The sequence below is a fragment of the Tamandua tetradactyla genome, chromosome 2 (assembly GCF_023851605.1).
Source record: "Tamandua tetradactyla isolate mTamTet1 chromosome 2, mTamTet1.pri, whole genome shotgun sequence".
Lineage (NCBI taxonomy): Eukaryota > Metazoa > Chordata > Mammalia > Pilosa > Myrmecophagidae > Tamandua > Tamandua tetradactyla.
Window position 1 is genome coordinate 144,233,923 of NC_135328.1, and position 15,603 is coordinate 144,249,525.

At 41.3% G+C, this 15,603-nt stretch overlaps 1 protein-coding gene and 1 pseudogene across 14 annotated transcripts in view; one reads left to right on the forward strand and one right to left on the reverse strand.

The window, feature by feature from the left end:
- The window catches only part of SYNE1 (spectrin repeat containing nuclear envelope protein 1), a 536,476-nt gene that overhangs the window by 420,915 nt on the left and 99,958 nt on the right, over positions 1-15,603 (reverse strand). The window lies entirely within an intron of this gene.
- LOC143662395 (microtubule-associated protein RP/EB family member 1 pseudogene) lies at positions 2,735-3,525 on the forward strand (annotated as a pseudogene).

Below are 15,603 nucleotides of genomic sequence, written 5' to 3' on the forward strand. Positions count from 1 at the left end.
TTTTTAAATGTATGTGTAATCTGTTTTTCTTTCATTCCCTTTTAAAAAGCACAACTGCATTTATTTTCCACGACTGCTTGGCCAAGGCGGGAAGATCACTCCCATTCTTTTTTGCTTCCTCTGACAGAAAGCATAATCATTTCCACTTCCTTAATTGTTTCATGCAATTCAGAACAAACATCCCAAAGGTAACCTTGGAAATAACTGCCATCCAGCCCAGCTTTAAATCTGCCTGGAAAATTCTTCTCATAGAAACTTTCACAGGCGATACAATTTTTTTCTCTATACAACACAAAGCAAGCATACTCCCCAAGTGACTTGTTTTATTCACTACAGACTTGGGGCAATCCTTGACTCATCTCTTTTGCTCACACCCCATATCTGATCTACCAACAAATTTTTTGGATTTATTTTCAAAATGCACTGAGAATTCATCCACTTCCACTGGTACTACCCTGGCCTTAGTCTCAGCTCTCTTGCCTGGATGTCTGTAATAACCTGCCAATTTATCCCCCCTTCTTCTGCCCTTACCCCACTTCAGTCTATTCTCAAAAGAACAGTTCATTTATCTTCTTTACTGTGTCTCTCTCATTAAAATGTAAAGTCCATAATGCAAGCATTATTTTTTCTGTTTCATTCACTGCTGCATTCCTAGCAACTAGAATATTGCCTAGCAGATAGAAAGCATTCAGAAAACATTTGTTAGTTAGAAGGGGCATAGTCCAAACACCCCTAAAGAGTGGGAGAAAGATCAAAGGAGAAGGAGGAGTTATAACAGAGAAGATAGGATTTAACAAAAGATAGGATTCAACGACTGCTGAATCATTACATCAATATTTCTTTTACTCACCAGTGTTTTGGAATAGCTAGATGGAGAATCTTAAAATTGTGGGACTGTAACCATACCAAACTCTGAAATCTGTTCTATAACTACTTGTTAACAATGTACTCGGAAATTTATTGCTTTTTTTGTATATATGTGATATTTCACAATTTAAAAAGAATAAAAAAACTTGTTGAAGGCATGAATACAGAAAATGCTTTTGGAACAGGCGGAACTTGGACAAATATTACCATAATATACTAATATTTGCAACACTGTATATAAAAATATATTACCATAATATTTGTTAGTCTCCATAGTTAATTTTGCTGTATCTATATATATGCTAGCAATACATTAGTGCATCTTATTAGTAAATTAATAAATGCTATTCATTTTTAAATGGTGATTTACATTTATAACCTTTTAGTTGCATATTTGAAAACAAATAACTTTTCAGTATGCTAAGCATTAACAATTAGGGTAGTTTCAGAAAAATAACCAAAGAATGATTTCTGCAGTGAATTATTACCATTTACAGTTTCCCTCTTCTCTCTCTTATCTTCTCATATTAGTTCATTACTTGTGCAAGCCAGGCATGCAAGAGAAAACAGATAGGAGGGAAATTCAATTCAGGATGTTTCCACATCTCAGCTTAGCACTGTCACTCACTGCAAAGGCAACTGAGGAAGACAAAAGCAATCGCCACGGTGATATTTTGTGAACAGTAAGATGTCAATCAAAGTCATCATTAGCACAGATTAGTAACAAAACAAGGCAGAAAATCAAAAGTCTTCCTTTTAGCAGAATGTATGAATTTAACTTCATATTAAAACATAATGTGGGGTGGGCCACGGTGGCTCAGCAGGCAGAATTCTCACCTGCCATGCTGGAGACCTGGGTTCGATTCCCGGTGCCTGCCCGTGCAAAAAAAACCAAAAAAAAAACAAAACAACAACAACAAAAAGCCATAATGTGGTTTTCTGGCTGAACAAGATTGTGGCAAAAGATACTTCAGGGTTCTATTCCCCTGCCCCCCACCCACACATACACACACAGATTTGAACAACTAACAAAAACTGGCACAGCTATTTTCCTCAAAACTCCAGAAAACAGTTAAGGGTTACAGTTACCAGGGGAATGTCAAGTAAAGAAGAAGCAGCTTTAAAAAATGGGGGGAGATGCTTGTGGCATCTCTGCTCGTCCCTCCCTCAACCCCTCCAGAGTTGGGTGTGAAGCCAGGCTGTGGTCCCTATGTGGTCGCTGGCCCTGGCCTGGAGGGAGAGGAGTGACCCCTAGACACAGTGGGGTACTGTGTCTAAGGGCCAGTCTATCCGGGGACTGCCTGAAGGACTGGTCTCTGGCTTGCCCTCACAGAACTTGCACTGCAGGCAGAAGCAGCTTGCAGACAGCTAAAGTAGCATAAGGAACAATTAAATCAAAGCAGCCTGGGGCAAATGATTACCTACTTTAAATATTAAAATGCACAGTGTGCAATAGAAGCTTACGAAACAAACAAGGAAACAGAAAATGATGGCCCATCCAAAGGAACAAGATAATTCACTGAAGAAAACCAAACTTTGGGCATACTAATAAGGAATTCTTAAAAAGAATCCTCAATATGCTAAAAGAGATAAAGGAAAGCACAAAGCAAGAACCAAAGAATATCAGGAAAACAACAAATGAAGACTATGAGAATCTCAATAAAGAGAGAAATTTTATCAAGGAACAAAACAAAAATTATTCGAGTTGAAGAATACATTAACTGAATTTAAAAGTCCCCTGGAGACCTTGTGTCTGGCAATAATTTCTCAGACTTTACACCAAAATCACAAGCTACAAAAGAAAAATAGGTGAATGGGACTTCTTCAAATTAAAACCTTTGGTTTGTAGCCCAGCCAAGAGCTGAAGATGGCACAGAACCTATACTCGACATCAATGACCAGTGATAACTTAAGTCGACAAGACATGCTGGTGTGGATTGATAAGTCTCTGCAGTTGAATTTGACAAAGATTGAACAGTTGTGTTCAGGGGATGCCTGTTGTCAGTTTATGGACACGCTATTCCCTGGCTCCATTGCCTTGAAGAAGGTGAAGTTCTAAGTTAGAACACAAATACATCCAGAACTTCAAAATTCTACAAGCAGTGCTAAGAGAATGAGTGTTGACAAAATAATTCCTGTGGACAAAAGAGTGAAAGGAAAGTTTCAGGACAATTTTGAATTAGTTCAGCGGTTCAAGAAGTTTTTTCGATGCAAACTATGCAAAGACTATGCGCCTGTAGCTGCTAGACAAGGTCAAGAGACAGCAGTGGCTCCCTCCCTTGTTGCTCCAGCTCTGAATAAATCAAAGAAACCCCTCAGCTCTAGCAGTGCAGTTCCACAGAGGCCAATTTCAACCCAGAGAATTACTGCAGCTCCTAAGGCTGGTCCGGATGTGGTGAGAAAGAATCCTGGTGTGGGCAACGGGGATGATGAAGTAGCTGAATTGATGCAGCAGGTCAACATATTGAAATTTACCATTGAAGACTTGGAGGAGGGAGATTTCTACTTTGGAAAACTAAGGAACACTGAATTGATTCGTTAGGAGAATGAGAGGAAAATGACCCTGTATTGCAGAGAACTGCAGACATTCTGTAGACCACAGATGAAGGCTTTGTGATACCTGATGAAGGGGCCCCAGGAGAGCAAAAAGAGTTTTAACAACCTGGACCAGCAGAGTAACACTGAATCCTTCACTCCAAATCATGTGCGTAACTATACAATGCTCCCTCTTATTACTCTTAGAGTACTCATTGGTTTCTTTTCATAAGCAAAAAGTACCTATTCTTGAAAAGTGTACTTTGCAGAAGTTTCACTCCTTTCCCATTAAGTATGAGTTGGGAGCTTTTACCTTGTAGCAGAGCAGAAAGTCTAAGTTGGTTCACCTGGGGAACAAAGGGGCTGACCCTGGAGCTCACCGAGTGGTTGCCGGAAATGCTGATATCTGGAAAAGGTGTTTTATGTAATACATTGAAGTGAAGACCTCAGTAGAGAAATGGGGAGACTGAACTGAATTTTAAGCTAACGTGAAATCGTGGCAGAGAACAGTGTGATAAATAAATGCCTTGGAACCTGCTGTTCACAAGGCTTTGCAGGACTGCTGGAAGCCTTGTAGGCCTAGACATTGGCCCAAAAGGAAATTTCTGGATAGCCATTTGGTGTCACCGACCAATTGCATCCCTGCTAAAAAGCAAGAGGTGTTTTGCCTGGATGAAATCAGGTGTGTTTCATGTTAGGTCGGGGGAACGGGGAAGGGCTGTGTCGCCCCTCCCAACCTGACTTCAGGAACTAATGAACCGCCCCTTCCGGACATCACCTGACCCCCATCCTTAAAAGCTGCCTGTGCCAAAGCCCATGTGCGCACTCCCCTCCCTCCATCTTGGGTTTGGTGAGTTCTGCCCAGGTGCACAGAAATACCCCCCCCCACTATAAATTTCCTGGTCTACCTTTCGTCTTTCTCACCCTTTCGCCTCCTAAACCTTTCATCTGGTGCTGAAACCCGGGAGAGGAGCGCGGGTGCCGTCTGCCTGGCCAGAGGCGCCCCGGCTTCCTCTCTCCTTCCTCCACATAGCCAGCAACAAGGGATCCTTCGGCCGCCGCTGCATCCACCACAGACTGGGGAAGTCCCTTCCCTCCTCGCCCTGCTGCTGGGTCTCACGGTTCCGAGAGAGCCTGTGCGTTAATTACTCTCCGAAAATCGTGAATTCCCGTCAGGTTCTCTTCCGAGGGCTGAGGTGGACGGGGACGCCCACAAGCCTCACTTCCTTTCCCGGGACTCGAAAAGCTGTGGGGACGCCCCGCTTCTCGTTTCCCTCCCAAATTCAGGTCCAGGAACTGAAAGGGCCTCAGACCAGGGTGAGATGTCCCCTGGGGAGACGAGCCCCCACTCGTAAGAGCTCCGAGGACTCTCCCAGGGCGTTGGGACGCCGACACCCCCTGGGCCAGTCCTTTCTCCTTTGAGCCCCGTCAGTATGGGCAGCAGGTCCTCTCTCATGGGCCTGAGGATGCGACTTTCGATTTTAATATCCTTACGAACCTCCACAACTTTTGCCAGAGGAACGACAAATGGGCCGAAATTCCTTATGTCCAGGCTTTTTCCCTTCTGCCCCTCCCTTTGTATCCTCCTCTCCCCCGCTCTCCCCTCTCCTCCCTCCAGCAGCGCTCCAGTCGCCATCTTGCCTTCCCCTCCCCACTTCTGCTTCAGCGACATCTCAGTCGCCATCTTCTCCTTCTCTTCGTCCTTCTGTTCTGGTGACATCCCAGCTGCCATCTTGCCCTCCTCTCTCCCCTTCTGTGCAGGTGGCACTCCTGCCGCCATCTTGCCTTTCTCTTCCTCTTTCTCTGCTGGTGGCGCTCTAGTCGCCATCTTACCCCCCTCTTCCTCCCCCCCCAACTCCGGCAGCATTCCAGCCGCCATCTTATCCTCCCCTCCCATCTCCACTTAGTCCCCCACTGTCCTCAACAGCCTTGCCCTGCTCACCTATAAGCTCTCATACCTGCTCAAAGAACTCTTTATTGCCCACTATGGGAAGTGGCGGGACCTGAGGGGTTAGTTCGAGTACACACCCCTTTCTCCCTAGCTGACCTCTCTAATATTGAAAAATGGCTAGGTTCATTCTCCAGCGACCCGACCGCCTATACTAAGGAATTTCAATATCTAGCTAATGCCTATGATCTAACCTGGCATGACATTCATGTAATCTGCTCTTCTTCCCTCACTACAGATGAAATGGACTGCATTTTCAATGCAGTCAGGGCCCATGCTGACCAGGTCCATATACTGACCACACCATGCCGGTAGGGGCCAAGGCTGTGCCAGACCAAGAGCCAGGGTGGGACTATCAGGTTGAAACTCCAGCAGGGAGGAACGGGCAGACTAGATGGGACAAAATGCTTGCATGCCTCATAGCCAGCATGCAGAAAGCTTCACATAAAGTAGTAAACTTCCATAAGCTAAGGGAAATTACCCAGGGTCCTGATGAAAACCCGGCCGCTTTTCTACACCGGCTCACAGAAGCCCTCTCCCAATATACCCCCCTAGACCCTGACTTGGAGGCTGGTAAAACTGTTTTAGCCACATACTTTATATCCCATTCGGCTCCAGACATAAGGCGTAAACTTAGAAAAATTGAGGATGGTCCTCAGGCCCCTATCCGTGACCTGGTAAACACGGCCTTTAAAATTTTTAATACTCGTGATGAACTAGAGAGGACAGAAAAAGAATCCCAGGACCGCCGGAAGGTGAATTTACAAACCCAATCCCTGATTGGCTCAATCTCTGGCTCACTTCAATGGAGAAGAAGCCGGCTATGACTAATCCACCACCAGGAAAGTGCTTCAAATGTGGCCTCGAAGGACACTGGTCCCGCCAGTGCCCCAATCCTTGACCACCCAAGGGACTATGCCCTCTCTGTGGTACAAAGGGACATTGGAAAAGTGACTGCCCCTCGGCGCCTGGCCGTGGAGGGGCCGTGCTTCCAACCCCGGACCCACCGCTGGCAGTCCTGGGCCCGGCCACCGACGACGGACGACGCCCAGCCTCAGCGATCCCAATCACCCTCGTCGAGCCCAGGGTAACAATCAAGGTAGTGGGTAAGTCCACCTCCTTTTTAGTGGACACAGGGGCCACCTTTTCTGTCCTCCCCTCTGACTCAGGTCAACTCCTTCCTTCCCAGGTCATGGTTATGGGCATAGATAGCCATCCTTCACACCCCTTAACTACTGGACTGCTTAAATGTTTAACAGAAGGGTACCCCATTACGCATTCTTTCTTAGTAATGCCTTCTTGCCCCAGCCCACTAATGGGGCGAGATCTTGCCAAATTAGGAGCCTCACTACACTGGATAAAAAACCCTCAGACAAATTTACTATTACCCTTATGTGTGGCCTCTGCCTCCACTCAGGGTTCCACCCTTCCCGCTCCTCCCCTACCACCTCACCCAGTAAACCCAGATTTCTGGTGTAATGGAACTCTTACCAAGTGCCTTAACTCCACTGCCCCAGGACCATGCTTCCTGGTAACTATTGTTCCTCAATTAACCCTCTATGAGGAGTCAGAACTAACCTGGCTACTGCCCCCTCCTCGCTCAAAAAGGGCTGCTTTTCTTCCTATCCTAGTAGGCATCAGCCTAACCGCCTCAGTTGCAGCCTCAGCCGCAGCAGGATGGGTGCTGGGACATGGTATTTTAACCTCTCAAAACTTCGAAACTTTATTACAGGTAGCCCTGGAATCAACATCAGAATCCCTCTCCTCTCTACATCACCAACTCACCTCACTAGCCCAGGTAACTCTTCAAAATCGACGGGCCTTAGACCTTCTGACAGCTGAAAAAGGAGGAACATGTATATTTCTCCAAGAGGAATGTTGCTATTACGTCAACGAGTCGGGTCTGGTGGAACAAAATATTCACACCCTAAACAAATTAAGAGACGATCTCTACCACAGAAAACAAGGAACCAACTCTGCCTTAAGCTGGTTTCCTTCTCCTCTGGCGACATGGCTCCTCCCACTACTAGGACCAGTTATCCTAATCTGTCTCTTTTTCCTCCTAGCTCCCTGCCTCCTCAACTTCCTTCAGGAACGCATGAAGGAACTATCCCGGGAGGCAGTCAACCAAATGCTCCTGCATCACTATCATCACCTGCCTTCCTCACCAGATTCCTACAGCCAGCCTCCCCACTCCCCTGGGCATGACGGTTCCAGCCTATAACCCCACGCCACCCCATTACAGCAGGAAGTAGACAGAAAGATCTCGGCACCCTATTATCACAAAAAGGCTGGAATGTTAGGTCGGGGGAACAGGGAAGGGCACTGCAACTGGAGCTGTGGAGGCTGTGTCACCCCTCCCAAACTGACTTCAGGAACTAATGAACTGCCCCTTCCGGACGTCACTTGACCGCCATCCTTAACAGCTGCCTGTGCCAAAGCCCACGCATGCACTCACCGCCCTCCATCTTGGGTTTGGTGAGTTCTGCCCGGGACCGCAGAAAGTTCTGCCCAGGACCACATCCACTTTAAATTTCCTGGTCTATCTTTCGTCTTTCTCACCCTTTCACCTCCTAAACCTTTCATTTCAACCTTGAGATATTTGCGTTTAAGAGCTCAATTTTTATTAAGCATTTCTCTGATGATTTTTCCAGTTAGCCCCTGAATTTTTGTGCATTGTATTTTTGGGGAAATGAGATGTGTCCAGCTTTTTAATCTAACAACTACTTTTGGGGACTTGCCCACATCTCTGGGATTAGACTGGGGATTGCATCCCATTTTACTGTTTTTTTTTTAAGTTTACATTTAACATATTTCTCTTCTCTGCTTCCCTTGTCCTCTGGGAACTCTTCTTTGGCTCTTTAAAGTTTGCTGCATAGAGTGGAAGTACAGCCAGCAGTTTTTGATCATGCTGCACAAGTTCTTTCTGAACCTCTAACAAAGGAAGGGATGAGTGAAGGCTGCTGCCACCGTGGATCTGCAAGGCTGGGGTGTTTCGGGACCTGCTGTCCACAGCTCTTCACTCCTATCAGAGTACTTTGCCAGTGCACTGATCTCTTAGGGGATAAATTTGTTAGCATGCTATTAAATGTCAATTTTCTTTTGCAGAAAATACAGTACCATGACTGATTTAATTATTATTTAAAATATTCCATTCCTTAACTCTCCCTCATTTGCTTTGGCCCACAGCCTATTCAGTCCCCTTGATAATACTCTGCAAAATGTTTGTCACCCACTATTGAGATTGTTCAGCCCCTCATGTATTTATATTGATTTGTTTCTGGTGGTAGATTGTCCCAAAATGTATGCAGAAAGCAGGTATTTTATAATAAAATTGTTGTGTAGTGCATGCTCTGTGTGGAATACAGAGGAAAACCCAGATTCAGTGATTAACAATGCCAAAAAAATGCAAGTAACCAGCCATTGTTCAAATGACAGTGGTGCTATTTCTCTTTTGTGGCCTTTTAGACCTTTGTTGACTAAAATTCCATTTTATTGGGAATCCATTTCCCACCTGGTCTTTCTTGGCAGGTTTTTTTCCTACTTTAAACAGTTTCCAAATTAAATTCTGTATTTCAAAGAAAACAACTCGTATATCAAAGGACTTCATCATGAAAATAAAAAGAAAACCTACTCAACAGGAGAAAATATTTGGGAACCATATAACTGATAAGGGTTTAATGTCAAGAGCATATAAAGAAATTTTACAACTCAAAACTAAAAAGAAAACTCATTTTAAAAATGGACAAAAGACTTGAACAGATATTTCTCCAAACAAGATTCACAAATGGCCATAAGCACATGAAAAGAGGCTCAGGATCATTTAATCATTAAGAAATGCAAATAAAACCCACAAGATATATAATTTTATACCCTACCATTAAAAAAATAGGAAACACATGTTGAGGAGGATGTGGAAAAATAGGAAACTCATTCATTGTTCATGGGACTGTAAAATAATACAGCCATTGTGGAAAACAGTTTGGTGGTTTCACGGATATTTGCACATCATTTTTCCCTTGCCAAACAATGGAAGTTGGGCAATACGATGGTGGCTCAATGGCAGAATTCTCGCCTGCCATGCTGCAGACCCGGGTTCAATTCCCGGTGCCTGCCCATGTGAAAAAAAAAAAAGGAATAAAATTCTTGCACATGCAGCAACATGGAATAATCTTGAAGACATTATGTTGAGTGAAATACCCAGACACAAAAAGAACAATATCATATGATCTCACTTATATGAAATATTTGGAATATGCAAATTCGTAGAGTAAAAAAATAGTATGCAAGTTCCCAAGGTCTGGTGTGGAGATAGCAAATAGGAAGTTAATGCTTAACTGGTAGAGTTTCTGTTTGGGGTGATTGAAAAGTCTTGGCAGTGAGCAGTAGTGATGGTCGCCAACACTGTGAACGTAATTAACACCACTGAATTATACATTTGAATGTGGTTAAAAGGGGAAATTTTAGGTTTGTATACATATTACAAGAATAAAAGTTCTGGAAAATTATAGAATTGTACAACAGAAACACAGAACCCTAATGTAAACTATGAACTATGATAATGGTATAATTATAATAATATTGTTGCATCAATTTTAACAAAGGTACAACACTAATGCAGAGTATTAATAAGGAGAACTGTGCATGCGGGGCGATTTATGGGAACTCTAGTTTCTGCATGATTTTTCTGTATATCTACAACTCCTCTAATAAAAATAAATCTATACCTGCAACTCAAAACAAAAACAAAAAACTAAACATGTTCTTAATGGAGCCTAAATAACATTTTATGAGGCGTTTCACTGCCTCAGTTGTAAAAATTGAAGTGATCTGAAGGAGATATTTAAAATGTTCAGTGTGCAGCCTGGGTAGTTAGTTACCATCAAAATGTCTCCATACATCTAAGGCTGTCAGAGTTATTAAAGGACTGCCCACTGGGCTTTGGAAGAGAAGCTAACTCCAATCCTGGAAATTCTAAAAAAAAAAAAGAAGACTCTTTGGGACCAATTTTTTTCAAAGAATTTAGTCCTAAACCATCTGTTTATTACACAGTCAAACATCACAGATACAGAATCAAGGGTGTATAAATACAAATATAGCATTCTATCCTACTTAACAAAAGGAAAGACAATGTGAGTCTAAGCATTTGAAACAGTGAAATCAATAGAATTTTAAAATTGCTTTTACTATCTTTTTCTAACTAAAATGCATGATAACTTTTTATAAAAAGCTTTTTGGTAAAGACATCTTTTACATTGTTCCCTTTGAATGAGGACCTGATACTATGGAATTACAACAGTCTGTGAATGTAGCATAAAGGTTACAAATTTTCTACCATATGCAAATTTAAAATAACAAAGAGCTTACATCTTCTGAAATGTGAACTTTCAATATATTTATCCTAATATATATTATTTTTGTTCAGAAATGCAAAGACTGTTCTGTTAGACCTACGAAGCATTATGTGGGAATCTCCAGAAGCTCAAGCTACGGCCTTCCCCCCCCCCCCCACCACACCCCTGCTTTCTCTACCGGTACATGCACCCCGCTTTCACTACCCACCCTCTGGTCTCAGAGTAAAGGAGAGAGCTCTCCTCTAGCACAAACCTTCACCCTCCTGTGCTCCTGATCTGTCCTCCCACCTGACCTTTTCAGAACCCTTGGGTCCGTGAAATCACCGCACTCCCCTTTCTTTTTCTTCAGCCTCTCCCGGTCTCCTAGTTCTCTCCCTGTCCACCTCTTCAGTTCAGGCACACACTCAAGACCACCCTTCCTTAGAACAGCTCTCTATCAGGGACACATAATATATATCTCGGTGGTCTAAGATCCACATCTCTTTTTTTTTCATCGTCTTACAAGCGTCTGATCTCTCCTAGGACAAGGCCACTCCCAGGGGTGTAGCTAAAGTCTTCCTAACCAACAATCAAATGGCTTCATCTCTATGAAGTAAGTTCTCTGTCTAAAACGAAATGTATTAGCTTTCCACCAAATTTCTGATATTCTCTATATTAGTGAATAATCTTTGTCATTTGCTCAAGCCGGAGATATGGAAGTCATTCTTGACTCTTTCCTTTCCTGTAAGATTTCCTTTATTATTTGGTTCTCTCCACTCCTAAATATCTCTTAAATCTGTCCACTTTTCTCTATCCCCCCACCACTGTCTTGGTCCGGCTGCCATCGCCTCTCATCTGATTCACTGCCAGGACATCCCATCTCCAATCCTATTCCCTCCCTTTCTAATTCAGGAAAGAGCCAGAGAAGGAGAAAGACCTGTAGAAAGAGAGGGGGAGACAGAGACAGAGAGACAGAGACAGAGACAGACAGACAAACACAGACAGAGAGAGAGTGTTGTTTAGGGGTCGTATGATTGTTTCATGCTGTTAAAATGTTTTGATGTCTTCCATTACCCATAACACAAACTCCAAGCTCACTTCATGACTGGCTTTGAGGTATACTCAGTTTTCTGTGTTACCAGTCTACCCACGGAACCGACAATTTCAGGTATTCTGAGCTTCCTCTATGTCCTTTACTGCCTCATGCTTTCTCGCCTCTTAACTTTTAAGAAACATTATTCCATTCACCAACCCAATCCCACACATATCTTCAGGCACCAGCTTAACTTTTTCTTTCTCTGAAAGTCCATCCTAACATCCTCCTCTAGATTAGTTGTGTAGCTAGTATACCTGCCATGTGCTCCCACATCACCATTTTCTTCTCTCATGGAACTTACCACACATATATCATTGTAATTTTTGTCTTTATTGCTATCTTTATATTTCCATGATGGCAGGGCTATGTCTATCTTCGTTCATCACTGTAAGCCCAATCCCAAGCACATAATAGGTGCCTAATAAAGGTTTGCTGAATGAATGACTCAATGAACAAATGAATCACAGAAATAAAATGGAAGCTTATGAGTCCTGGCAGTGAAAGCTGGCTTTGTTCCTTAGCATATTAACTCTAAGCTTCAGGTTTATAGTCTGTAAAATGGTGCAAATAATACATTTCACTGTTGTTGTAAGAGTTAAATAAAATAGAAGTAAAGTTGTTAAAGCACAGTTATAGGCACATGCTAAGTGGTCAATTAACAGTAACTCTCCTCTTTAGAGATATAGTTCAGCCATGAGCCCTGAGCAGTTAGAATTGACTCAGGGACTTTACTTTGCAAAACCATCACTATTAAACAGAATCAATAGAGGGCTAAATAAAAAATTAAAAAAAAAATCTTTACCTTCTTTCATTAACAGAGCTGACAGAATAGAAAGATGCATGTTTCTTCCTCAAAAACAAGAAATTTATAGGTTCCATGTCTAAAAACAAAGTCCCATCCTTGGAAGGAATTATCAGGTATATGAAATAAAGACAATCCGTAAATTTTGGTTAAAGGAATTCTATAGACCATTCTCAATTTTTGATTTGCAATGCTTTATTTAACTACAGAATGACAAGTACCTCAATTTGAAAACAAAGCAAACAGTGAACGAAATGAACATAATTATACTCATAAGTTTGAAAAATCTAATCTGTGTGCTAAAAGTGGCATAAACACACACACACACACAGAAATCCTTAGTTTTTTTTTCTATTTTTAATGAGAATTTTCTTGTAAGGAAAGAAGTTTTTGAAAACAGATTGCTCTCCTATTTGTACCCTATTCTTCATATTACTGTCATAATATTTAGAAAGAATTGTTACAATCTTATGGAATATCAGCAGTAAAAGAGGCTATTTTATTTCATTAGAACTAAACATTTTGTTAATTTGCTACTAAGCCAAGCAACTAAGGACAAAAATGAAAATTCCCCCCAAATTCACAATTAAAAATACTCCTAAATTCACTTTCAGAATGCATCTTTTGAACATCTCCCAATCTGACCCAAGATTGAAAGACCATAAAACAGAGCATTAAATTTTGTCACTTCTTAATTCAACATCCCAACTCTTAACCTACCCCCACAAAGACAGTTATTGAAGCTGTCTTTGCAAATGATCAATTTCCAAAGAAGATTTTGAGGAAATAAGAACTACAGAGTGTCTTTTGAATTAGCTTTGTAGTAAAAGCTTTATTTTTTAGGTTGCTTAAAAACATGAAAGTTGGAGTTACAGCAGCAAGGGATGATCACAGAACTGAGGATGAAGTAATTCATCACCTTAGTTTAAACCTACAAAAAAATGTCTATTGTGTGAAGACCCTCACACAACAGAGAACCTGAAAATTATTAAAACATTGCATTTCAGAAGAAAATTGAAAAGCTTTTTTATTTGTGTTTGTTTAAACTTTTCTCCTTTCTTGTTCTCAAAATTAAGGGCAGGCCACGGTGGCTCAGCAGGCAGAGTTCTCGCCTGCCATGCCGGAGACCAGGGTTTGATTCCCGGTGCCTGCCCATGCAAAAAATAAAATAGCTTAGCATATGACCCAACATAAATAATAAGGCGATTTAAGACCAATATCTTGATTACTAGCACAAAATGTATTTCTGACATAGGTTATTTTCATACCTTTATCGGTACATACCAATGGAAAATTGAAGAGGGGAAAAAAGTGAAGAAATAAAATGCATTTTATTCTTTCAAATGTTTGAGTTGTCAAATTTTCTGAAATTATTCCAAGGCACAGAGCAATATATAACAGGAAACACAGATATGAAAGAGAAGACAAATTCATTCCCACTACTATCCGAGGGTTTAGTTCCTGTCCCTGTGTTATAACCGTGGAAGAAATTCTCAGCTGCTTCAGCCAGAACTCACAGACTCGGGACTTAAATTGGTTGAGGATTTACCAAAGTATGTGGAAGAAACAAATACACTAACAACTTGCCAAACCACACCTAATCTGACCCAACAAAGTACTAACCGTGGAGTCCTTTCAAAGCTGACAGCACTGGTAGATCTCTCTGTCTTTGGGCTGAATACTTCTTTTTCAAGGGACAAGTCACCTGTCTAGGTTATTTTATAAGTGAAATGGATAAGAAGTTGGCTTCAAGGAGTTCTAAAGGGTAAGGAAAGTCTTTAAGACAGGTCGTTGCTTCTTTGAAGAATTCTTTTTCTAGTGACAAACGTTTTTGTTGTTATTGTTGTTTTTTAATTAGAGAAAGTATGGATTTACAGAACACGCATATATAAAATACAGAATTCCCATACACTACCCCGCCACCTACACCTTGCATTGGTGTGGAACATTTGTTACAACTGATGATATAATTTTTTTTATACAGTCATTACTATTGCTCCAATTGATGAAAGATTATTAAAATAGTACTATTAACTATCATCCATAGACTACATTATTTTCCCCATATGCTCACCTTGTTATTAACACCTTATATTAGTATCATGCATTGTTATAATCCAAGAAAGAACATTCTTCTACTTGTACTATTAACTATAGTTCATTATCTATAATAGGATTCACTTATAATTTTTACTCTAGTAACAACCTAAAGTTTCTCCTGTTAACCACATTCACCTATATAACTCAGTGCTGTTAAATACACTCACAATATTGTGCCACTATCACCACCATCCATTTCCAAGCTTTTGCAATTAACCCAGACAGAAATTATGCGCAAATTAAGCATCAACTCCTTTTTGTCCAAGTCTGATGTATCTCCTTTTAAATTATAATCTAATTCTAACTCTATGGATTTGCCTATTTTAATAAGTTCCTGTGAGTGAGATACAATATTTGTTCTTTTATATCTGGCTTATTTCACTCAGCATTGTGTTCTCAAGATTCATCCACGTTGTCTCATGTATTAGGACTTAATTCATTTTTACAGTTGAATAACATTTTACCATATGTACACCGCATTTTGTTTATCCATTCATCAACTGATGGACACTTGGATTGTGTCCAACTTTTGGCAACTGTGTATAAAGCTGTTATGAACATTGATGTACAAATATCCGTCCAAGTCCCTATTTTACATTATTCTGGGCATATACTTAGTAGCAGGATTGCTAGGTCTTATGGTAATTCTATACTTAGCTTTATGAGGAACAGCCAAACTGTCTTCCACAGTGGCTGCACCATTTTACATTTCTATTAGCAATGAATAAGCATTCCTATTTCACCGCATCCTCTCCAACACCTGTAGCTCTCTGTTTCATTGTCTGTTTGTTTGTTTTAAAATAGCAGTCATTCTAGTGGGTATGAAATATCTTATTGTGGTTTTGATTTGCATTTCTCCAATAGTGATATTGAGCATCTTTTCATATGCTTTTTAGTCATTTGTATATTCCCTTTGGACAAA